Genomic DNA, 25,919 nt, shown 5'->3' with positions numbered 1-25,919 from the left:
CCACATTTGCCAAGCATGAGCATTCTAAATATCAACTTAAATGGATCAGGGGTAGCCTTGGGTCCAGCAAAGCTGATGGAATGTTTAAAATGTGAAGCTTTTTAAGGGACTATAGAGAATCATCTCTGTGCAGTGAAGTTTTTGGCTCTGTGTGCCTCTTCTGGAAGAAGACAAGGAATGTATGGTAAAAGATAACTTGATTAAGAAGACATAATTATGGATTTGGAACATATGTAAAAATTGGACGTATTCCAGAATGGAACTAGGCATGTAGTTTCTCTTAAGAGGGGACCCGTTGTTGACTTTCCCACCCACCTTATCCCTCCCTAATTCTTTTCCCTCATCATCTGGTGTCCCCCCCTTTCCACCAAACCCATGTAAATGGCTTCCTCATAATTTATTATGTAGCACAATCTACATGCTTTCCAACAAAGGAAATTCACAACCACCCCAGCCCACAGGCTTACAGTCTTTATAAATTCACGTCCATTCCACACTCTTTTTTCTCATCCTTGTCAAATTCAGCTATCCTTAATCATACCACCTTAAAGAAACATTGAAGGCAATGCAGACACTGTAGGCCATGGGTGGGGAACCTGTGTCCTTCCAGATGTTGTTGGACTCCAACTCCTATCAGCCCCAGCCAGCATGGCCAACAGGCAAGGCTAATGGTAGTTGAAGTCCAACAACCTCTGGAGGGCCACAGGTTCCCCACTCCTGTTGTAGGCCTATTGTGGTCTCAGCAGGTATGAACCTCTTCTATTTAGCAAGTGGGTGGTTAATATAATCAGCTTTTGCAGGTTCCTAAAAGCCTCTGCGCAGGAAGTATCACAGTAGTTGCACTGTGTAACCAACATATGTATATTTGTGAACCACCCAGAGAGCTTTGGCTATTGGGCACTATAGAAATGTAATAAAATGAATGAATACATAAATATATAAGAATACTGTAATGTAAAACTTATTGCTAAAGACCTACCAGACAGATTTTTGCTCATTTTTCTTTTAAAGTGAAGCTTGAGCAGTGTTAGACGTGTAGAAAATTTTGAATGTTCAAAAAAGTTCAAAGCTCGAGCTTTAATAGTAATTAATTTCCTCTGTGCCAAACAGGCAGGGTAGCCCCTCTGCCAGTGGGATGATGGACAGCCCTGCTCGGCCAATCAGTGTGGTGCGAAGAGAGGCCCTCATTGCAGCCATGCAGTTTAGCTGTCACCATCAGTGGGGAGGGGGAGGGGGAGGGGGACAGAAGTGGCCAATCAGGGTGTGCGAGGGAGGGGTCAGGGATGTGCTGCATGCAAATTTTGGAGGGGGGGTTCACTATGCATGAGCCACATTTGCATTATTCATGAGCCCCTCTGGTGAGGGGACTGAGGGGCAAAAAAGCAGGAAAGGAGCAAGTCTACTAGTGCCCATGGAGGCATGGGCTTTACACTACTTTGTTTAAGAATTATGGACATGTCAGCATATGCTCAGTACAGAACTGAAGTGAGGGGGACCCATCATAATGGGCAGGGAACGAGGAGGAAAAAGGAAAGTAGACTCCACCATCTGTGCAGTTAGGACTTGGTGGCTAAAAGAGAAGGTGGGCCTAGCTAATGCCTGTCTGTACAGCCCTGAAACCCTTGGAGCAGGTTGGTAGTTTGACCCTTCTCAACTTTAAAAGTCAATGTGTTGAAGATTTGAAATATTATGAGTTTGTTCTGGCCGTGTTTGTGTGTTTTAAAGGGCTTGAAAGTCTCATTTATGTCTGAAAATGGCTGGTCGCCATTTTCTCAAGAAGGTTGCTCTAAAAATCTTTGTTTAGACTGCAACAAAGGTCCAGCCTGTCATCATAAAGAAGCAAGATAAAGCAGCAGAGAGAGTTGCAACAGAAAGAGACAGCTGCAAAGGAAAGACTGACTTCAGTAGATGGTATTTAAAATTTGATTTTGGACTTATTTGGACTTATTTGACTTATCAATTACTATACGTTATGGTACTTAAATTTGAAACAATCTATCTGATTAAACATTTTATTATGTAAAAGACTGGTAGAGGTTATTTGCTGTTGAACAGATACCTTTGCTGCAAGTGTCTCTAGAAATCCGGTATTCTAATCCTTGGTTTAGCATGCATAGAAAACAGACTGAGAGAAGGGATAATATTGGTTACACACTGTACTAATGGTGCCCACTACTCCTTTGCTGGCTGATAAGCACATCAGCCCCCATTTACCTCAGCTGCTGCCACTTACCAATGGCAGCTTGAGTGCAAGGCAATCATGCCTAGTTTAATATTTTTCTTATATTCAATATGCAGTATAAGTATCCCTGAAAGAGATCTTTTGAGATGGACATATATTAGCATATTTGCATGGTTCAGTAAACAAACTTGAACCATCTAGAGATTTCTTTATAATAATGCTTCATGCCCTCACCCTCTCCTCAGCCAAGAAATGTAGCAAATCATTCTCTCCCCATAGGTCATGGTGCAGACTGCAATTCTTTCCTAATAGTTTGTAAATATTATTTGCAAGTGTTTTGTCAACATACCAGGTGTAATTGCTAAGAGAGCATTTTAACAGAGCATTAAAGGACTTAACGAGTTAAAAGATTGTGTATGAAAACAGCATTAGGTCAGTTTGCACAACTGCTCTGTTCTACCATGTCATGGTGCATTGCAAGCACCCTGTGTTAGAAATACCCGGTACAGTTTGCTTTGTGATGGGGTCAATTAAGTGTAAGGGCTTTCTGGCCACCAAAAACATTAGAACAGGAAGCCAGATGTTTGCATTTACCTGTTATCTTTTGAATTCTACTTATTTCCTTTGAATTCTGCTTATTTACAATTAAGGCTTCAGAGTGAGTTTAAAGAATTTTATAGCTGCATGAATATTGGTGCTTATAACAAAGAGGCAAAAGAAGATTTTTGTCTATCCAGACCTACAAATGGCAAAGTGCTTTAGCAAATGCAAGTGATATTAATTACCTTTGGAATATAAGATGGACAGGACAGAGGATTAACTTCACTGATCTATTGTGTCCCATCCCCTTTGTCTCATACAGACCTTGTTAATGTATTTCTTTTCTTCAGCAAAAAGCAAAACAGAAACCTCCAGTAATATTAGCAATGTGCTGATACTGCAAAAGCCACCTGCAGATAATACCAACATGACCAGCTTCTCACAGGTATCAAATTCATTGGTTACCCTCAAAAAAATCCAGATCAGATGTCTTCACGTCTACCTGCATTCTCTATCTCTCTTTCTTTTAAAAAACTAATCAGAAAAGACAGGTGCTGGCTAGGTTTTTAGCAGACATTTGGCAAAATAACTGAGAGACGTTAACAGAAGTATAGGGGGGAGAAGAGAATCCAGTATATCACATGGCTCTTGAAATGTCTGAGCTTTTTCAAACAGCAACAGTTAGTCTGACGGGTTCAAGGTTACAGCAATATCATGGAAAACGTATTTTAAAATGTGTGCAGGAAAGTTGCTCACGACATGCCACCATGTGTAAATTAAAGTTTTACAAAAGATCATTAAAAAACCATTACAGCATCTTCCCTTCCTGCTATGCTGTTTAACAGTGTAGAAATGGAGACACAAGTTAACACAAAACACGCACTCCTAACTAAATAGTGTAAGTGACTGAAAGCCACAGGAATGCTAAAGAAGGCCACTGGGTTTGAATCCGGCCTAGCTCATTAAAAACAGAAACGGTCAGGAATGTGCTAGATGAATTATGTAACTTGATAGACTTTCAAGGCAAGGGCCATGTCACATAGTTAGCAGCAGAGCTGACTCTGGGGAGAACGTGGCTTCAAAGTTACAATAGCTTCTACAATTAAATGAAGGTGTATTTAAAAGACTGTGTCAAAATACTTCTGTCACAAGGTACAAAAAGGTTTGACTGTCTTGACATCTTACAAAAGTTGTGGCCTCTCCAAAACTGCATAACTGCTGGAGGGTCAAGGGGGTGACAGCCCCGCAAACCAGCTCCTCCGCCCAATAATTATGTCATAAGGTACAAGGATGAAATAAGCTGCATCTGTTAAGGGAACAGTGCATATAATTTCCGACTGTCCAGTCTGACTGACTTTATTGGGGCATACTCCCTTTCTGACCCCTCCAAAAAGGGGACTGTTAATTATGTAATAAGGTATACGGCTGAAAGTGAAACTGGTACCATTTGGTAGAGATCACCGTCCCCAAATCAAACTGTTTAATATGATCAGAGTCATAACAGTTTCCACTGTGATGAGTTAAGTAAGGAGCCTGCAGACTCACCCACAGCCCCCAGACAGGGAGCCACTGAACCTCCTCGAGCAAGATTGCTAAGGGGTGATACCATTAACAGGTGCAAGCAGGAGACACACAATATTGTTTTACCAGATTGTTGTGCATGTTGTAACAAATGGTCATATGAAGCCACTGAAAAATGTCCAGTTGGTGTTCCAATGAAAAGTATCACTGGTAATAGGAAGATCGTTAAGATATTCTTAAATTTCCAAATTGGTGTTGATACTCTAACATTTCCAGTTGGTGTTACAATGAAAAGTATAGGAAGATCCTTGATATTCAGATTTAAAATGTTTTCCTCTCCCTCCCTCCCTGCATGATTCCCGTCCCCCTTTCGTTATAGCCAATACATCCAGAGGCAATTTGCATACTATTATTATAATATTGTCACAGCCAGTTTGTTGTTGTTGTTCAGTCGTTCAGTCGTGTCGACTCTTCGTGACCCCATGGACCATAGCACGCCAGGCCTTCCTGTCCTGCGACATACTATTAATACTGAAGAGTTATATAATGCTTTCAAGTGCTCAGTGCTTCATGTGCATTATCTAACTGTAATCCTTTCACAGCATCCCTGTAAATTAGTATTATTATCCCCCATATTGCAGATGGTACAGACAGAGGTTGAGAGAAAGTGGCTTACCCACCTAGTGAGTTCATTGCAGAGCTAAGATTCAAACCAGGGACCCCCTGATTTGTGTCTCAGTCTCTTAGCCACTGTGTTGCACCAGCCAGCCCCACTTCTTGACTACAGTATTTGCTTCTGCTCGTATCCATAACCCCCATTGTGCTATGGTTTGACTGCTTCTGTGGACTGGGTTGACCTGTACGTTTGACTTCCAGCATTGTATTTCTCACTTGATGATCATCTGGCCTTAGCTATCTGACCCTGATGTTGACTTCCAGACTTTCTCAGCATTTTCTGCTGCAACCAAGTGCAGCTCTGACCTGCCTCATGATAACATGCAAATGATATCTTTGGCTATCGTCTGTGGAGGTCACAGGGCCAGCCCAAGACATTTTGCTGCCTAAGGTGAAGGTCAAGATGGTGCCCCCTCTCATTCCATGTTCAGAAGCCAACTGGATTGGCAGTTGAGCCTTACTTCAGTGCAAGCAACGGGACAGCATCCTCCACTGCACGTGAGGCAACAGGCTAGTTTAGGGGGCCCAGGTGAGGCATACACAATTCTAACAGAGGGGAACAGCCAGGGGGCTACTGCTTTGCCACCTGAGGAAGTTGTCTCGCTCCACCCAAGGGCAGGGCTGGGCCTGGGTGGTCGTTCATTCATTCCTGAGCTTCGGTACTGTTCCAGTCATATATCTGGATCAAAAGTTCAAGTGACTAGTATGAAGGAAGATTTATGATGAACTAGTACTGAATTAATAGATATTTCAAAAGAAGATGTTCTATATTATTGCTCCATAAAATGTGGCATACCACACTTTATGAAGCAATATCTCAGAATCAGTCTATTGATTTTGTAGAATGGCCTTTTTTTAGTATAAATGAACAGCCCAATTCCCTCCTCTTTCAATAAAATCTGGAGAAGTTTAGCCAACAAGAAAATATTTCTAATAGGAAATAGTTTGCATACGTCTTTCCAACAGCATTTGAGTTAAAACTGCTAAAGTCGTTACCTTTTTGCTTTTAGGTGGATCAAAGCCCAGGTCTCCAAAAATATGACTACACTTCTCTATTTGTCTGTTGATCTTTTGTGGTAAACTCCCCAACTTGGAAAGGATCTGATCCAAATGTCCTTTGGTATCTTCTGAAATGAAGAAGCCAAATTTAGAATCCAACTCTCCTCCCCTTGTGAAAATATGTCTTGGATGTGAAAATCTTCAAGACTTCCTACAGCGTCAGTTTTGGCATGTTTACTAACCATATAGGAAATAGAATAGCACATGAATTCATTAAATGAGGAATGAAAATTAGATATGTACATGATTTAAGTGGAATATCAAAACCTATTCGACCAAAATATGCAAAGAGTATGTTTTTGTCATCTCATTAGGAAGAACTCTGTTTCAAAGCCATGAATCTTTTTGATGTTTATGCTGCTCTTTATAGCTCTCTTTTTCTCTCTGTTTTTTTGTTTGGTCTGTTGACAGTTTAAATTGTCCAGTTTATTTCTAAGCCATAATTTACTAGCAATACCCTCCGTGGCCACAATGATAGAGATGTCTACCATATGCTGGTAAAATGTGTGGCATCCTGAAACATGTTGACTCACGGTCTATGAATTTCGGAAGGAACAACATCTTTCATTGTTTAATTGCATAGGTATGTATGTTTTTACAGCTGTTATTCTGCATGATGCTCATATATTTTTGTGTATAATTACAATCCCACCAAATCTAGGGATTAAATCCCATTGGCCCAGTTCGTACAACATGAGGGTGGTTAATAAGCTACGGTGGCTTGTTAATCACCCCTGCATGTGCTGGTCATATACCAGCTCATATCCCTAATTACCCTTGCCGGGTGCATGTTGTTGTGACATTTGAACCCAGTGAGGGTGGCTTGCTGGGGTAGATAACAAATCGCCGAGAACCCATGGCCTGTTATAGGATTATGGGGTGGTTTGTTAATTACTCCAACAAGCCATTCTCACCAGGTTTGGATGATATATAAGAAGCCATGGTAGGCTGCGGTGATCGTGTGAACCAGCTCAAGTATTTCAACAGGAAATTGTTAAGCAGCAGTTCTATACTCACTTACCTTGGTGTAAGCTCCACTGAACTCAATAGAACCTACTTCTGAGTAGACATATATAGGAGTTGTTAACGTGGTCAGCTATCTCATTGATGAAATAATGGGACTTAAATGTTCTCAGCTTTGGTAGGTTTATGGCTGTAGGTTCATGCCTATTGGTTCATGCCTATAACCTGCAAAATGGAGTTAACTAATCAAATGTTTTGCAGAAGAACAGTATGCCTGGGAGAGACTTCCCCACTACTCCAAATGGGAAATTTTATATGACTTATTATGATCAGAAACAGATTTTGAATCAATAAAAAGAAGCAGATATATTGTATCTGTGTCCTCATAATTAACAATATTGATTCAATTTGTTAGTTATGAGAAAGCCAATTGAATCAGCAGGTGAAGAAAATATCAATCTTATTCTCCCCAGCAGAAATGATAGCTGGGGAGCATGGAATTTATGGTTTCGTCTTCTCCCGATTCAGGAGTATCATTTCCAAGTGGTTAGCAAGCATAACTGCTGGGCTTAACTCCAACAGCCTTCACAGTTATTTTTTGCTTGGGGGTGTGTGTGTGTGTGTGTGTGTGTGGGGTGGGGTGGAGCTGGTAAGGAGTGCTGATTAGTGGTAGGGATGGGGGACAAATCGCATTTTGAGATGGATCTAAATTTGAAAAGGTCTGTCTCAAAATGGAGTGAAGTTTTTCAAGCCAGGAGAATTCATAGTTTGAACTATCCCAGTGGCAAATTTGGCTTCTTTGGTCACCTTCAGAAATATCTTTGTTTGCCCCCCTCCATTATATTTTCAATCTCAGGCCTGTGAATATCAACATGTTAATTTCCAGCTATGCCAGGTAGCTGTGAAATTTTTCTATTTCTGAGTAATATAGGCAGCCTCTGCAGCCAAGTAGGTGGCCAGGATATTGCTTTGGGGCAAAGCACTCCAGAAAAGTATTCCATATGTCAATGAGTGAATATTAATATATTCCTTTCTATGACTGTTATACCTCCTCAGGATTCCAATTCTAAGAGTTCAGTTACCCAGTCATCAACATCAAGTGGTGAGCTGGATATCCAAGCCCATAAAAGCCAACTCACCGCTGAAATCCCTTGTCCAAGGGCCATCAAGTTGCTTTCTGCACCCCATCATCATTTTCAGGACTGCAGCGCCTCGGCCCATTCAGATAAATGGAGACACAGTATCCAACATTGACATCAATAGGCATAGCAAAGACCCTGTAGGTCTGAAAACAGCTGGAGCAGGGCAAAAATCAACCCACTCTTCAGAATGACCTTATTGCCAAGAGGCTTTTCAGTGGTAGGCTGGTCTATACGAGGAGAAGGACTACAGCTTAGAGGCAAAGTGCATGCATTCCATGCAACAAGTCCCAGGTTCGATCCAGCCATAGTGTTTTCAACTAAAAAAAGGCTTTAGGTAGCAGTGTTGGAAAGGCACCTAAGACTCTGGAGAGCAACTGACCATCAAAGCAGACCACCTTTCCCCAACCGGTGCCTTCTAGTGTGTTGGACTACAATTCCTCTCATCCCTAGGCAGCATGACCATGATTGAGGATGATGGGAGTTGCAGTCCTACACATCTGGATGGCACCACATTAAGGTGGCCACATGCCCTACTTTACAGAAGACAGGCATCATGTATTTGAAAGGCTGTCTAGTCCAAGTTTGGTTTAAAGATGAAAAACCATCAGAAGGGAGAGCAGCAGGGGTCAAAGTTGCCCTTCAACAGTTAGCAGCACCTGGACAGCAGACTGAGCAGGCACACAGGTTACTTGGTCACAGTCTCCCTCATTGAATAGATATGGATATACTGTTCAACTAGGGTGAATAGTATATCTATTTAAAATACAATAATTATTTCTAAATTTGCACCTCTACGTTCATATTAGCATATACAAATTGTATGCAAATCAGTGCCCCCTTTGTCTTCTGTTTGGGTGATGCATTTTGGCGATGCATAAGTGGCGACCCTACACCAGCTTGGGGAAGGCTAGAGTGCACGATACTGAACTTGCTGGACCAATGGGTCTGATGTATAAGGCAGCTTTGAGTGTAATTGGGCTGTAATCCATCTGTTGAGCAACTTCCTGTTCCTCCCTGGCTGCTTTTAAAATGAAGAATGGTTAAGAGGAAGTGAGGAGCTCTTGGGGAATAATTTTGTCAATATCAGGTTATCTTCACTTTGTATTTAATATGGCCTAAGGGACTTTATATGTCCCTACATTTTAATTGAGTAGAAAAAAGTCAAAGAGCTGTCAGAGGCGACCGTGAATTCCTCTGTCTATCCCTAAATGTATATCACCCACAAGAGGAAGTTATAGGTCATGGCTGTATCGAGATTTGGCATTAGTGAGGCTGATTAGAGAGCAATCCACTGGGAGGTATTTTCTTTCTGGAAGAGACTGGCACTTTCAGTTTGGCTGTAATAGATGGGGAAACCCAATAAACCACCACAGCAATCCCTTGAGGATTATTATTGTCATCTCTTTTTTCCTCCCCAGGAACCACAGCTGGCCCTCACCTATCTGGGATTAAGAAGGCTGGGCTTCCAGGTCCAAAGGCAGGGCAGCTTTTATGGAGACTTAAGTTTCAGTATTTTTCATTTTTAGAAACGAATCGCATTTGCTGTAGTATTGAGCAACCTTATGGTGAATGTTGTGTGTAGCCCTTTGTGCTCCTGTAAACTGGGCTCTGCGTGTGCATTGGCATCCCAGAGCTATGGGCAAAGTGAGTAAGGAAGTGAATTATTAAAAAATAACAGAACTGTGTAACTTGTTGGCCCTAAGCTCAAGCCCACAGAAGGAAATGTGGAAAGGCTGTGTATATTCATTGGAAAGCAACTGTGGTTCTATGGAAATAAAAACAGTTATCCCTGATACGGTACATCACCTTGATTGGTTTCATTATATAATGTTAGAGAATATTCATACATGTGATGGCATTTCTGAAGCAGAACTTGTTACACATTTTTAGATAAATGGGTTATCTCTGAACTCATTGCCTTCCTATGTAGAGATGTAATTAAAGGCTTTAAGACTGTAATCCTGTACTCAGTTTCTTGAGGGGAAGCCCCACTCAACTAAGTGGGACTTACTTTTGAGTAGACATGTATAGGATTGCACTGTAAAACTGTTAAACTTTCTATCTATCTAAAAGTATTTCTAGGCGGCCTTTAATGGTGGTAACCTCTCAAGCCAGCATACAAAATAAAAACCACACGAAGTGGATACAGTAAAAATCCATAAAAACATACTCCATAAAATCCATAAAAACAAAGATTGTCAATTAACTTTGATTGTATGATCACTTCCAATAATTCCTTTCTTGCATTTAGAATAGGGGTGGGCAACTTAGCTTGGGTTAAGGGCTGCATGGGATGTCCAGTGGGTGGCCAGGGACGCTTGCACGGGCTCACTCTTTCTCATACCCCTCCCAAATGTATTGTAGATTTCTGGAGGGTAATATTAAGTAGTATCACTGGAGTGCGGGCAAGGAACATAGGAAGCTGCCTTATACTGAATCAGACCATGGGGCTATCTAGTCCAGTATTGCCGATACTGACTGGCAATGGCTCTCCAGGGTTTCAGCCAGGGATTTTTCCTACCCTACCTGGAGATGGCAAGGATTGAACCTGGGACCTTCTGCATGCAAAGCAGGTGCTCTACCACTGAGCTATGGCCACTCACCCATGAGGTTAAAGGTTAAAGCCCCCTCCCCATCACAGTGATGCTGCTGAAGATTGCTGCAGCGGGGAGGAACATTTCAGCTCACCCTCATCATCGCAGTGATTCTCCAAGGAAAGAGGGCACACAGGGATGATACCTGAACCTGATGCACTCTTTTGTCATGCAGCATTGGGCTCCTGTCAGGAGACTGTTCGGTGGACTGGCTGGAACCTGATGTTCCAGGGCAGCACTTGCAATGGTGGTGGGCTTTTCATTGGCAGAGGGGTGAGGGACACATAACGGGCTGCAGAAAGAGTCACACCTGATTTAGAACATTTCCAAGTTACTTTTCAGCAAGGCTCTTAGGGTAGCTCATGATAAAAGAATAAATTTAAAAAGGGAGTTCTTCTATGAAAGGCTCTATGAAAGGCTCACTGAAATGAATAGAAATTGTACAAGAACACTACTAGAACTCTTACATAGCTCCCATTGATTTCAGAGATAGATGAAAATGTGGTTTTCCATGGGCAAAATCTTGCTCAAGATCAAACGGATAACTTTCGCATTGGCCTGGTGGGCTACATGAAATGCTGTTCAGCCATTTGATCTTCAAAAAGTATCCATGATAGGACAATAGAGGAGACAATGGACTCCTGACAACATTATTTTTCCATTTGTGTATTTCAGAGACAGGCCATGACACGCTTTAAAGGAAAGAGCCCCCCACCCGCAAAGTGTACACTAACTTTCAGTCACTTGATCCAAAGTAAAACATAGCTATATAATTTATAGGGATTACTTTACAGTGTTGATGTAATAAATTAATATGATGATATGTTAATATGAGAAATGTAGTTATGAGATTGTAAAGCAGGAAATCAGCATATCCTGACTTGTTGACAACTTCCAGGATAGGAAGATAAAGTAATATTGGAACTGCCAGAAAAAAACATCTCCATCTTTTTTTTTAAGGAGGCAAATTATTATATTTATTTTTTACATTTAATTTACTTTACATAACTAATTTTATTTAGAAGAAAAATATGTTTTATCTGCAGGATTTGTTCTTCAAAGAGCTGTAAAAATTTAATGTGACTGTGTCACTCTGTTTTTGTTTGATCTGCTGATGCATACCAGCAGGACATTCTTGTCAAGGGAGCTAGCAATAGACAGGCAGTTCCACAAGTACACAACTTATAAATCTTCCATATATGTCTGAAGATTTTGAAGGATTAGTTTGACCAGCTAAGCTTATTTTGTAATTTCCTTGTTTAACTTACATTCACTGTATATAATATAAGCTTAATTTTCCCAGAGCTGTTTCTAGATACTTGTTTTTGAAACAGTGTTTTATTTTATGGTTATGTAATGGAGTAGTACAAAATACCAAATATCTAAAGTAACAACAAAAAGCGAAGAAATGTATTACTTCCTCAGAACACTGTAGCCCTCTTCAGGCGCACGCATGCACATTAGAATTGTTTGAGGAGAGCAGGAGTGTGCTTCTTGGCCTCACCCCCTCCACCAGGGGCGTTGTTAGGTAAAGGCCTACCTGGGCATGGGCCCCGGATGTTTTTTTGAGCTGTGCCCTGGATCTTTTGAGCTTTCCTTATTGCCATTTTTTAAGAGAGCCAGTGTGGTGTAGTGGCGAGAGTGTTGGACTAGGAGCTGGGAGATCCGGGTTCTAGTCCCCACTCGGCCATGGAAGCTCACTGGGTGACTTTGGGCCAGCCACAGACTCTCAGCCCAACCCACCTCACAGGGTTGTTGTTGTGATGATGAAATGGAGAGGAGGAGGATAATGTAAGCCGCCTTGGGTTCCTTGCGAGAGGAAGAAAGGCGGGGTATAAATGCAATAAATAAATAAATAAATAAATAAATAATAAACGTTTTCCCATAGACTTGCATTGGAAAACAAAAACAGCCGTAACTTTTTTAGTGTGTATGACAAATACATGAAATTTGGAGGCTTGGTAGCCCCCATGGAGCTGATTGAATACGCCAAATTTCAGGCAGTTAGGTCCAGTGGCTTTTGTGCTAGTTGCAGGTACAATTTGCTATTTTCACGAAAATCTATCGAAGCAAAGAGCTATAATTTTTTTGTGCTTCCACATATGTGCATGGAATTTGGGGATCTGTCAGCCCCCATAGAGCTGACTGAGCCTGCCAAAGTTCAGGCAGTTAGGTCCAGTAGCTTTTGTGCTAGTCACAGGTAAAGTTTGCTATTTTCAAGAAAATGTGTCAAAGCAAAGAGCTTTTTTTTGGTGCTTCCACATAGATGCATGGAATTTGGGGACCTGGCAGCCCCTATAGAGATGACTGAGCCTGCCAAAGTTCAGACAGTTAGATTCAGTGGCTTTTGTGCTAGCCACAGGTAAAATTTACTTTTTCCAAGAAAATCTGTCAAAGTAAAGAGCTATAATTTTTTTGTGCTTCCACATAAATTCATGGAATTTGGGGACCTGGCAGGCCCTATGAAGCTGACTGAACCTACCAAATTTCAGACAAGTTAGGTCCAGTGGATTTTGCGCTAGCCATGCGTAAAGCTTCCTTTTCTCAAAGTCTAAAACAAAAGTAAAAACTGTCAAGCCACACAGGGGATTAGGGATCCTAATCAGACGTTGTTTAAGGTGACCATTAGGAGGTCACTGTCCCTAATCTCTGGCGTAGGGTTTTTTTGAGGTGCAAAAAACCTCTCTCCCCCTACTTTTCTGCTCTTACATGCCCACTTTGGGGAGCTTGCCTGCAATGAAATTTTGAAGAGGGAGAAGGAAGGGAAGAAAGACCTCCATGTGAAATACTGGTATTTCACACACCATCTGATTTTACTGCCCCAAACTGGAACCTTTGGATTATGTAGGGATGGCGGAGAATTTCTCCCCGAAACTTCGGGGGGCCGAGCGCCAACGTGTTCGGCCCCCCGAACAAGTTTCGGGGAGAAATCCTCTGAACCCCCCCGGGACGGGACTTACCTTCGCCGAATGTCCCTCCCGGCGGCGGGTCTGGCCGGCGGTTTGGCAGGTGTTCGAGCGGGGCGGGAGCGGCAGCCAGTCTTTCGACCGGCTGCCGCCGCCATTGCAATAAAAGAAAAAAGAAAAACGACCCCTGATAGGCTACATGACGATTAACGTAGCCTATCACGGCTAGATTTGCAAAGTCAGCCGTGATAGGCTACGTCAATCGTCACGTAGCCTATCACGGGTGACTTTAAAAAAAAAAAAGCGCGTACGGATAATGGCGGCCCCCATAGGGAGCTGCCATTTGCGTTCCTTATTTGGTCGCTGTAGTCTACGTAAAGATTTACGTAGACTACAGCAAAAATAAGGGCAACGCTATTTGCATTGCCCTTATTTTCGCCGTAGTCTACGTAAATCTTTACGTAGACTACAGCGACCAAATAAGGAACGCGAATGGCGGCTCCCTATGGGGGCCGCCATTAGCGTACGCGCTTTTTTTTAAGTCACCCGTGATAGGCTACGTGACGATTGACGTAGCCTATCATGGCTGACTTTGCAAATCTAGCCGTGATAGGCTACGTTAATCGTCACGTAGCCTATCAGGGGGCGTTTTTTTTTTTTTTAAACTTTCGAGTTCGCGGCCGGGCGAGGCGGGAAGCCTCCTCCCCGGCCTGAATTTCGGCCGGGGTGAGGCGGGAAGCCTCCCCCCCAGCCTGAATTTCGGCCGGGGCGAGGCAGGAAGCCTCCCCCCCCCGGCCTGAACTTTGCGGGGGGAGCAGCGAAGCGCCTCCCCCCCACCGCGAACAAGCTTCGGCGAAAGGTAAGGGACTTTCGTCCACCCCTAGGATTATGCAGAAATTTAGTAGCTTCAGTACAGCAAAAGATCCAATCAGCCTCCACAAACTTCTTTCCCCCCCTCCACTTTAATTTCTCCTAAATAGCTGTAGGACTCAATCCCAAAGGGAGGGTTAGGACTATGTGGGGTCATGATCGAGAAACTGCTGGGGCTTTTAAATAGGTTCTACAGTTTAAAAAAAACTAGAAAACACCCTCAGCCTCCTCACCTCATAAAGTTCATTTAAGTACGTGCAATCGTTACAAACCCCCCACAGCCTCCTAAATTTCTCTGAAGTACTACCTCTATGAAAGGAGCCACTTGGCTTAGGGAATTTTCTCTACCTCCCACCCCCGTGCACATTTCCAATCACGATTCTTCTTTTCTTCTTCCCTCCCTTTCTTTCTTTCTTTCTTTCTTTCTCTCTCTCTCTCTCTCTCTCTCTCTCTCTCTCTCTCTTCTTTATTCCACCCAGAGTATATACTGGGGAGTTCTTAAAGAAACTTCTCTTCGGCAGGCAAGAGAAGTTCTGAACTGTATTTGACTTTATGCAAACAGACAAGAGGGATGGGTTTTCTCCTCCTCCTCACTCAAGTCTTTGAGAAGAGTGGGTTCACATGGTTGCAGAGAAACAAATCTGGGGCTGTTTTGTTTGTCAGTTGCCATTATCCAGCAATAGGAAGGGCTGTAGCTCAGTGGCGGAGCACACGCTTGGCATGCAGAAGGTCCCAGGTTCAATCCCCAGCACCTCCAGGTAGGGCTAGGAAAGAATCCTGCCTGAAACCCTGGAGAGCCACTGCTGCCAGTCAGTGTCAACAGTTCTGCGCTAGATGGGCCCAGGGTCTGACTCATGATAAGGCAGCTTCCTATGTTCCTATGAACAGAAAGCTTTAATTAAAAAATACGAGTTTTTGGTTTGTTTCTTAAGTGGAGGGGATATAAATATTGCTTATTTATGCAATCCTATGGAAAGTGCACATAGGATTCCAGCACAAGTTACTTTTGCAGGGAGGTTTGCACCTTGATGTTCTGCATGTTTACTCAGAAATAAGTCCTGAGTTGTGAGCATGGTACTGCAAGCTTAACACAGTGCCTACCCAATTCCATCTAATGAATTGAGTTGACTACCTTTTCAGCTCAGTCCTATGCATGTTTTGTCATTTGTGGCTTTGGGGTTTGTTTTGCATGAACTCTAGCTTCACTGGTGAGGGAAAGATACTCAGTACATACTCAGAGTTTCTCCATAACTTAGCCCTAGTTTTGAAAACTGACTCATTGGCTGAATCCTGGTGAAGTCTTGGCACAAATGAAGTTATGAGGAGGAAGATACAATGAGAGCTTGTGCATAATAAGGAGGAAGAGAGGAGTTGCACGAAACAAGACATCTGTTTTCATGAAGAGTTGCTGGAGGGTGGTAGGATGAGGAGGGATGGTTGCATGGAGGGGAATAGAATTGGTAGTGGGAGAATCTAAGTTCGCAGTGGTGAAAGAAATCATTCTGCACATGCTCAGAGGCACTCTATATTTAAGAACATAAGAAGAGCCATGCTGCATCAGACCAAGGGCCATCTAGTCCAGCATTCTGTTCAAACAGTGGCCAACCACATGCCCATGGGAAAACCCACAAGCAGGACATGAGTGCTGTATCACCTTCCCACCCATGTTCCCCTGTTGCTAACTTTGGTGAAATGTAAATAAATTCTAGTCATTCTAAATTTGCATGCATGTATATCCTTCAGAAACTTTGCAGGTTTCTTGCCTGGGGGACACCTCCAATGTCCTGTGCATTTCCATACAAATATACCCAAAAACTATTGGGGAAGAGGTGAATGGAAGGGAAAGCAAATCACTCCCTCCCCCAAATTGGACAACTCCCCTTCCACATGAACTGCTGTACCTATTCTTCTGAAACTTTGCTGGTTTCTTAGGGACACCTCTAGGGTGTTTGTAATTTTAAGAACAATGGTCCACAAGGAACATAGGGAGATAGGTATGTCCTCTTTTGGAGGCCTCAAAATGTCAAGGCCACCCTTGCACAAAAACCCTTGTGGCTATCATTCTGAAATTTGACAGACATGATCTTCTCTGATAGAGCAATAAATCCTGAAATTTTTTTATCCAATTCTTCCAAGGAATTAAAATGTTATTGGCAGTTCCCTTTAAAAGGAAATCAAAACATAAACCCTGCACCTATTTTTCTGACATTGAGCAGGTGTTGTCAGGGTTGGATCAGAGCCCAGGGAGCCCCAAAGCAATTCTGATTCTGAGGAAGAGATAGAAACCATGGGAGAGGTTTATTCAGAGGCACAGCCGGAGGGAGAGCCCCTCCCGGTACACATTCCTGAGAGTGATAGTGACCCTGGCAGGGAGACGGAGGCGCAACAGCAGTTTCTGGATGCTAGGCACTGGCGCAGTGTCAAGCAAGAGATGGCGGGCGCTGAGAGGAGGCGCTCAGCCCACTTGGCGTGACAACGGCGCCCCGATGCCCCACAGGAGAGGGGTGGACTCTCTCCTCCTAGCCCATAAGTTCAGAGGTTTCCCGCCTTACCCTCCAAATGGAGATCAACCGATTCCTAAGGCTAGAAGCCCCGAGTAGGCAGCTCTTTTAAATCTCACTTGTAGGAGCAAGCAATTAGCATCTGTAAGCCTCATTAGGTTGAATGGAAGTAAAGCCTTGGAAAAGAGCCCTATTGTCTGTGTGTTGATTCTGGCTACCTGAGGATTTCAGAAGGCAGCAGGGGCAACCTCCTGACAGGTATAATCCCCTTCTAGGGGCCTACTATGCCTGAAATTATCATCCATTTCTGACCAAGAGAAAAAAGTTACAGTTTTTTTTTCTAATTTCCCATAGTAGTCAACAGGAAGCATAAAGATTCATTTTTCCAAACATTGACTTAGGTTTTGGTGCTGAGTTGAAGTGGTCTGACTACAAATTGGCCAGAGCAGAAGCAGGATGTTTTTCAAAATGCTGAAACAGGGTCTGAGTTAAAGTGGGGTGGGGTGGTCAGTGCACACTTCTTACTGTATGTATGTATGTATGTAATCTATACACACAGGCAGGCACACTGCATGCACACACCACACCACACACACACATTAGATGTGTGCTTAGACTCATGTATGTGTATATATGTATACACAGCCTCATGTGGTGAAGAGTGGTAGGCAGCAGTATTGCAATCGAAACTCTCCAGACGACCTGAGTTCGATCCCAGCGGAAGCTGGGTCACGGGTAGCCAGCTCAGGTCAACTCAGCCTTCCATCCTTCCGAGGTCGGTAAAATGAGTACCCAGCTTGCTGGGGGAAAGGTAGTTACGACTGGGGAAGGCAATGGCAAACCACCCTGTTATAGTCTGCCATGAAAACACCAGCGTAAGTGGCGTCCCTCTAGGGGTCAGCAATGACCCGGTGCTTGCAGAGGAGGAACCTTTCCTTTTTTCCTTAGACTCATGTATGTGTATATGTGTATGTGTGTGTGTGTGTATGCAAATTTGTGTTAAGGGCCTGTGCCCTAGATCTTTTAAGAACCTAGCAGTGCCCCTGCCCTCCGCCATGTTTCCTTTGATCAGTTCTATCAATCTCCATGCATTAGAGGGCAAGTCTCCAGCAGGGGGCTTCCTCTACTTATGTAGGCTCCTCACATGATTTAGAGATCTGCATGATCTGGGTTCTAAAGCAGAACAGACTCTGCTACAGAAGCTAACCCTTCATGGAGGATGAGTGATGGCAGTACCATTGTAATCACATGGGGGTGAGCGGCAGAACAGGGCTTATGTCCATCCTTTGGTACAAAGAAATGGCTGTGGTAAGGATGTGCGAACCCACCCCAGCCTGGGTTCTCCAGGCACCACTAAAGCGCTGCCCCTGCTCGCCCCCCAGACCTGCACTCGAACCCTCATGAGCCCAGCAAGTCGCCTGGGCCCATCTGGCAAGCACCTGCCATTTTGCTGCCTTTTTTTTTTTTTTACAAAAAAAGCTTAAAAAATGTGCATATTTAAATATGCACAGTTTAAGGCTGAGAAAGCTTAATATATCCAACACTAGAGGCATAATGCTTCTGATATTGCGCATATTAATCTTTCCCAGCCCCAAACTGCGATATTTACATATGCACATTTTTAAAGCTCTGTTTTTTGTAAAAAAAAAAAAAAAAAAGAGGCGGCAAAATGGTGGGCGCTTGCCAGACGGATCAGGGTGAGTCTGGGAGGGTGCGAGTGGGCGTGAGCGAGGGCAGGGACTTGGCGGGCACGGTCCAGGAGTTGTGGGCTGGGGGGGGCGAGGGACTTCTGGACCCAGTCAGGAGTCTGCGACATCCCTAGTCTGTGGTCCTCATATTGTGATGTGTCTGTCAGCTTGGCGCATTTTACGCCTGATTCTAAGAACACAATTTTCCTTTTACCTCTGAATTCAGTGGACATCACACCACTAGCTTACTGAAAGGGGTTTCCATTTAAAGTAAATTAACCAAACAGTACGGAATAAACATTTTCCACTCCATTGCAGGACTGTGCTCTATATCTTCTCTATCGCAGGCATGGTCCTGTTCAGTGGACAGTAATGGAAACATTGATTAAGACAACTTTCTCGAAACTCTGGCCTTCCTCTTTTGCACAAACAGTTCAGCAGATGTCTTTCCCTTCCTTGCTCTGTTGTTTCCCCTCTTTTCTCTTTTAGACTGTAAGCTCTTTGGAGCAGTGATCTGTCTATTTTTGCCTGCATAACTGGGTATGGTAATGTACACAGATGGTGCTGTAGCAACAGCTAGTACCATAAAAAATTATGAATGAAGCCTGCACTCTTATCTCCATTTACCAATTTTCCAGCTACAGCTCTTAGGGAAAGATCCAGTGGTATCATTAAAGTAATAAACTATTACTTTAATATATGTACATAAAAGAGGAGTTGCTACTTATCCTTTTTTTTTTTTTTACTATTTTAAGTGCATTAAGACTTCTGACTTATTCCACACATCTGAAAGAATGAATTCAAGATCTGTAATAAATGAGGGAGCTGCAGCCAAGATTTGGTCTATTATTTAGATACAATATGTAAAATATGGCCCTGCTTGTTCTACTGTTTCCCCATCAAGAAAACAGATTCTCTTCTGTCCCTAGGCTCTGTGTAAGGTTTCCCCCCAAGGAAATAGAGGATGGGTTTACACCAAGCATTTTAGTCTTTTAGCTCTGTTGTTTTAAATCTGTTATTGTATTTTAAGTCTGCATTGCTGCTAGGTTTTCTTTTCTTTTGTTCTTTTATATCGTAGTTTTAAGCTTCTACATTTTATATTGTATTTTATTATGCATTTTGTGGTTTTAATTGTTGTGAAATGCCCAGAGGGCTCTGGCTATTGGGAGATATAGAAATGTAATACATACATACATACATACATAAAATCACATGAAGAAAGCTAGATATGGCACCTATATGATGGCTTTTTCATGTTGCCACATATCAAAGATTGATGTGGATCTAGGGATAGACAGACTCACCCAAATCCATCTCGCACACTGCTAGCCGGACCCCTGCCAGCTGGCTGCCCTTGTTCAGGTGGTCCGCAGGCGCATGACTATCTGATCCCTCAGCAAGCTGCCATTTTGTGTAAAAATTTTTTTTATGCAAATGGAGGCTGTAAAATGGCCATTTACTCAAGATTACAGGTGTAAATGGTCTAGTGGGGACTGCTGTGCTTGCCCACCTCAGTGTGCACCAAGGTGGGCAACTGCGGTGGTCCACGGACTAAAGTACAGGAGCCGAGCAGTGGGTGGATGGAGTCCACCAGACTCCACACCCCTCTCGGACTCCTGTGACATCCCTTTATGAATCACTATATGATTCTCCTGCATTGCACAGATATCTGTGCCAGTTTGCTACGCCTTATTTGATAGGAGAATCATATAATGATTGGTGTTGTAATGTTAGCATAAATGGCAGAATAAAGCAGACTGAATCCAGAAAGTAAATGGCTTGGCAAACTTTACTGAGTCATAAACAATAGCCAGGCTAAGTAGCCAGAATCAAAGACAGCAGAGCAAATCAGGCGAGGCATCTAGCAGAATGAAACCACTACTACTACAGAACATACTAATCATTTTACACACACACACACACACACACACAGCTAAAAGGAAGCTTATTTGGCTCCACCTGGATGCTAGGCAGCATCCCCCCCCCTTTGTGGACCCCTGTTTGTACCCAAGGCTCTCTGATGGATCCAGAGCTGTTAATTAGCTCTGCACCCTGAGTGACCCTTGCTATTTCACCTACTAACTGCTTGGCCAAGTCCAATCAACTTGTGTGCTTGACCCTTTTCCTTCATGGCTTATTACATTAAACAAGGAGGGGATATCTGGCTGGGTCCAGGAGGTTGTAAATTCCTCCTTGAGAGAGGGAGTGGTGCCAGCCTCTTTAAAAGAGGTGGTAATCAGACCACTCCTGAAAAAGCCTAACCTGACCCAGACTGGCTTATAAATTAACAAAGGCCAGTGGCCATCATCCCCTTCCTGGGCAAGGTGCTTGACTGGGTGACTACAGGACAGCTCCAGGCACTCTTGAATGAAATGGATTATCTAGATCAATTTCAGTTGGGCTTCAGGCCTGGTTTTGGAACGGAAACTGCCTTGGTTGCCCTGTGGGATGACCTCTGCCGGGAGAGGGACAGGGGGGGTGAGACCCTGTTGATTCTCCTGGACCTCTCAGCGGCTTTCGATACCATCAACCATGGTATCCTTCTGGATAGGTTGTCTGGGTTGGGAGTTGGAGGTTCTGCTCCTACTTGGATGGCCGATTCCAGAAGGTGGTGCTGGGGGATTATTGCTCTGTGCCATAGCAATTATGCCATGGGTTCCACAGGGCTCTATTTTATCCCCCATGAAACCATGAAACATCTACATGAAACCGCTGGCGGAGGTTATCCGGAGGTGTGGGCTGAGGTCCCATCAATATGAGGATGACACCCAGCTCTACCTCTCTTTCTCATCAAACCCACGTGAGGCAGTAGCTGTTCTGAATCAGGGCCTGGGCACGGTAATGGACTGGATGAGGGCCAATAAACTGAAACTCAATCCAGACAAGACGGGGGTACTGTTAGTGGGTAGTTTGTCTGCCCGGCTAGGTGATATTCAACCTGTTCTGGAGGGGGTTGCGCTCCTCCTAAAGGATCAGGTGTGTAGTTTGGGGGTGCTCTTGGACCCAGAACTGTCACTTGAGGCACAAGTGAACTCAGTGGCACAGAGCACTTTCTATCAGCTTCGGCTGGTATACCAACTACACCCTTATCTGGACTAGGGATGGCAGAGAATTTCTCCACGAATCTCCAGGAGGCTGAATGCCAACGCATTCGGCCCCCCGAAATTGTTGGGGAAATTCTCCGCCCCCCCCCGGATGGGACTTACCTCTGTCGAATGTCCCTCTCGGCGGCGGGTCCTGGCGGCGGTTCAGCGGCGTTTTGGCGGGGGCAGGGGCAGTGGCTGGTCTTCTGACCGGCTGCCGCCGCCACCATTTCCCCATAAAAAAACAAAACAAAACTGTGATAGGCTACGTAACGATTTACGTAGCCTATCACGGCTGACTTTGAAAATCTAGCCGTGATAGGCTACGTAAATCGTTGCATAGCCTATCACGTTTTTTTTTTTCAATTTACTTTTTTTATTTCGCGGCCGGGGAAATGGGGCGCTCCCCCCCGGCCTGAATTTTGGCGGGGAGGGATGGGGCGCCTCCTCCCCGGCCTGAATTTCGGCCGGGAGGGGCGGGGCGCCTCCCCCCCTGCCAAGAACTTCGGGGGAGAACCGAAGCACCTCCCCCCCACCGCGAAGCAAGCTGCGGGAGCAGGTAAGGGACTTTCGTCCATCCTTTATCTGGACAGAGATAGCCTAGTTACAGTTATCCATGCTCTGATAACTTCTTGTCTATATTACTGCAATGTGTTATACATGGGGCTGCCTTTGAAAACGGTCTGGAAACTTCAGCTAGTTCAATATAGGGCAGCAACGTTGTTAACAGGGATTGGCCAACGAGCTCATATTACACCAGTACTTTTCCAGCTGCACTGGCTGCCAGTCCATTCCCGGGCCCTATTCAAAGTGCTGGTATTTACATTCAAAGCCCTTTACCTGACCCCAAGCTGTTATCTGAAGGATTGCCTCCTCCCGTATGTGCCTGCCTGGACCTTAAGATCGTCCTCAGCCGTCTTTCTCCAGGAGCCCCTGCCAAAGGAAGTGAGGCGGGTGGCTACTAGGAAGAGGGCCTTTTCTGCTGTGACACACTGGCTGTGGAATGAGCTCCCTAGTGAGGTTCGTCTGGCACCTACATTGTATTCCTTCCAGCGCCAGGTGAAGATGTTTTTATTTTCCTAGGTATTTTAGCATTTTAGCTTTCTAGTCTTTTACCTTTGCTGTTTTAAATCTGTATTTTAAATCTCTGCATTGCTGCTAGGTTTCATTCTGGTTTCATTCTGGTTGTATTGTTATACTGTGGTTTTAATGCTTTTATATTTTATATTGTTTTACTGTGTGCTTTTTGGTTTTAATTTTTGTGAACCGCCCAGAGAGCTTCAGCTTTGGGGTGGTATAGAAACAAACAAACAAACAAACCTAAAGAACAAATTAATCTTTAGACCACGTGCACATGTGTGTAATCCTTGTTGCCATTGCTTTTTCAGCATAGAGAACACAGAAAAGCTACCTTTGCACATCGTGTGGACATGGCGGTCTGCAAGCCAGCCCTGATATTGCATTTCTCTCACCGCCCATTCACTGACAGCATTCCACACGTAGCATCTGCAACACAATGTTGCAGTGCCTCTCCATCCGGTAAGAGGAATGCTTCTATCCAGGGTGACTGTTAGCCTGAAAGCAACGGTTTTGCAGTGCTGTTCAAGCTTGCAATGGGGTGGTTGTGGTGGTGGTGGATGTATGTGTTTCAGGAGTGGGAGGGGAAAGGGTACGTTCCCACCCTCCAAGATCTTTCCTTGCTTCATTATAGCGACAGAGTGCTAGCGTGAAATCTGAGCATTTTATAACTCTATAGCAGGTGATGGAGGCACACAGTCCTGGACTGCGGGAACAGAGCCCCCTTTCCTTTCTGCTAAAATCTCCTGGTATAGTGTAGAGCAGGCTTTTATAATGTTACAGCAGGCATCCCTTCCCCAGATACTGTCAGGGTTGAGTGCCAATTTCCTCTCTCCCTCTGCCTTCCCTTTTCCCCGTTTGTTTTGTTTTGCTTTCAATTTCCACTGCAATTTTTGGTATCTCAACTTCTCTCAACCATAGACTTAACTGATAGAGTCACAGACTGCCTCACTTTTGGTTACTTTAGATCCTCTTCTCTCTATATCCATAGGTTCAGGTGCCATCAGCATTCTGTAAGCTCACAGGTTCCTGTCAGGTTTTTTTCTTCTGGATTATATATATTTTAATGTAGAAATTTACATACTTCTGCTTACAGGAGCTCTCCAAGTATGTGAGTGGCCTTGTTTCAGTTTTGGGGTGGGGCTGTTTCATTTCCAAACTGACAAGCTCCTGACCACCCAAGTTCACTACTGACCACAGGGAACGGTGATTGAGCCTTCTCTCTTACTTGTTAGAATTTTCATGAGTGGCACATCATGTGACATCATAGCACTTCAGCCAACAGATCAATAGTATTTAGCTTGCTTGCTATTGATATGAGGTACAGAAACAAAATATTGAAATTCTGCTTCATAATCTACTTATTGACTGGGTTCACACAATTGCCGCTGCTCATTCTGGCTTATTTAAGCCAAAACGAGGCATGGCATCTGCTTATTGGGTCATCCAAACCCGGGAACCATGGGGTTATGTGAGGGTTAAACAACCCTCACAGAACCCATGGCCTGTTTTAATCCTGTTTAACCTTTGCATAACCCACAGTCCCCGTGTTTGGACCACACAAAAAGTTGCAGTTGCAGCTTAAATATTCAAGATGGTCACCAGCACATGCCACAACCCACCTTGTGTGAACCAGTCTGCTGTTTCAGATTGCTGTATCTAGGCTGATCTTTCTGCTGTACTCTCATTGTTTGGCTGAAAATGCTATGCAGATTGTCTGAGCAAAACTAAATCTTCTCTAGATTGAAAGGAGACTGAGGTTTCCTTTCCCATTTTCATAATCCTAGAAAATTTACCAAATGAATATAATGCTCACTTTCAGTGTTTCTTACCACTGCCACTTAAAATAACTCATCTCGTGTTCTTTATCCAAGCTGTGATTCTTTCAAGTGTTCAGTTAGTTTGGTACTGAGGCTATTCCACCAATTGTTACTGATTGATTGTAAGCTACTCTGAGAGTCTGTTTTGGCTATGGAGGGGAATACATACATACATACATAAATGGCTATTATAACCATTCCTCTTAATATCCCTTCTTGGTCTTTTGTGTTTCCTTTTCATAGTCATTTTTGGCATGCCCCTAAAAATTGCTTTGCTGAATCAAACCTAGGGCACAACAGCACCCAGCCAGATACCTCTGTGTAGCTCAGAAGTGCTCATCAGTTTCCACCATTGCTTGTCCCAATCATCTAATATACAGAGATATACTGTTTTTGAATAACGGAGGCTTCTAGCTATGGAACATCTCTTACATCGGATTCTTTATCAAGGTGTCAAAGCAGTGTAAGTGCCAAAAGTTCCACTACTCAGACCGGATGTGGCCTTTATTTTGATCTCCATGAGAGCCAAACATTACACCAAAATTTGTTGAAGGAAGGTCTGGGGATTTATTATGGCGCCTTCTGTTTTCAGAATCCCCAAGAGCACAATCAACTCGAAGATTTTATTGGGTGAAGTACAGAATTACAAGCATGACCTAGGTTGTTATCTTTTTCATGTATACAGTGACTTAGAAATGGAGCAGAAGAAGTGCTGAAATTAGTAGCAAGTCTGTAAGCAAATGGGTGGGAGAGTAATGTGTGTCAGGGTGGGGGTTAATGGAAGTAGGGTGGGTGGGAATATGGAGATCAGTCAACATGCTTGAGGGTACGTGATGGATAAGGCAAAAGCACTCCTACTCTAGCTTTGCCATTCGTAAGACAGAGAAAGAGCTAATTATCCTCTGATAAGATCCTGAAGCATTAGTGACTAGTAAACAGGGCCAGCCCAAGACATTTTGCTGCCTGAGGCAGAGCCGCAAAAGGTGGTCCATTCCCTCCAAGCCAAGGTGCATAGTGTCCAATGCCAGTCAAATTATTTTGTCACCTGAGGCAGAAAATCCCACAAGAAACTCTTCCTCACCCTGGCAGTAAAAATACAACAGTACATTTGAGAACTAAACAATTTTCTTCCCTTTCATAACAACCAAAATCAGCTGTCTGAGGCATCTGCCTCACTCTGCCTTATGGGAGGGGCTGCCCTGGGTAAACATGTTTCACTACACTCCAGCCGAAGAAGGGTTACTTTAGGTATCCTGACACAAATGAATCCCACAGTTTTGTTGTCATAAGAAAGTGTT

The 25,919-nt window shown here is 43.7% G+C and overlaps 1 long non-coding RNA gene across 2 annotated transcripts; it reads left to right on the top strand.

Moving 5' to 3' along the window:
- The first annotated feature begins 1,228 nt into the window (after positions 1-1,228).
- LOC146357312 (uncharacterized) lies at positions 1,229-9,886 on the top strand. 2 transcript variants are annotated; one of them, XR_014789284.1, is made up of 5 exons: positions 1,229-1,631; positions 1,805-1,911; positions 3,073-3,167; positions 6,389-6,560; positions 9,501-9,886. It is a non-coding gene; the product is annotated as an uncharacterized LOC146357312 (long non-coding RNA). The 2 variants fall into 2 exon arrangements; XR_014789285.1 differs by lacking the exon at positions 1,805-1,911 and having other exon boundaries at positions 1,317-1,631; positions 9,501-9,881.
- Positions 9,887-25,919: the final 16,033 nt, after the last annotated feature.

This window comes from Heloderma suspectum, chromosome 1 (genome assembly GCF_057233095.1).
Source record: "Heloderma suspectum isolate Gila_16-S chromosome 1, 16-S_ref, whole genome shotgun sequence".
Lineage (NCBI taxonomy): Eukaryota > Metazoa > Chordata > Lepidosauria > Squamata > Helodermatidae > Heloderma > Heloderma suspectum.
This window is presented reverse-complemented; position numbering and strand designations above follow the sequence as displayed.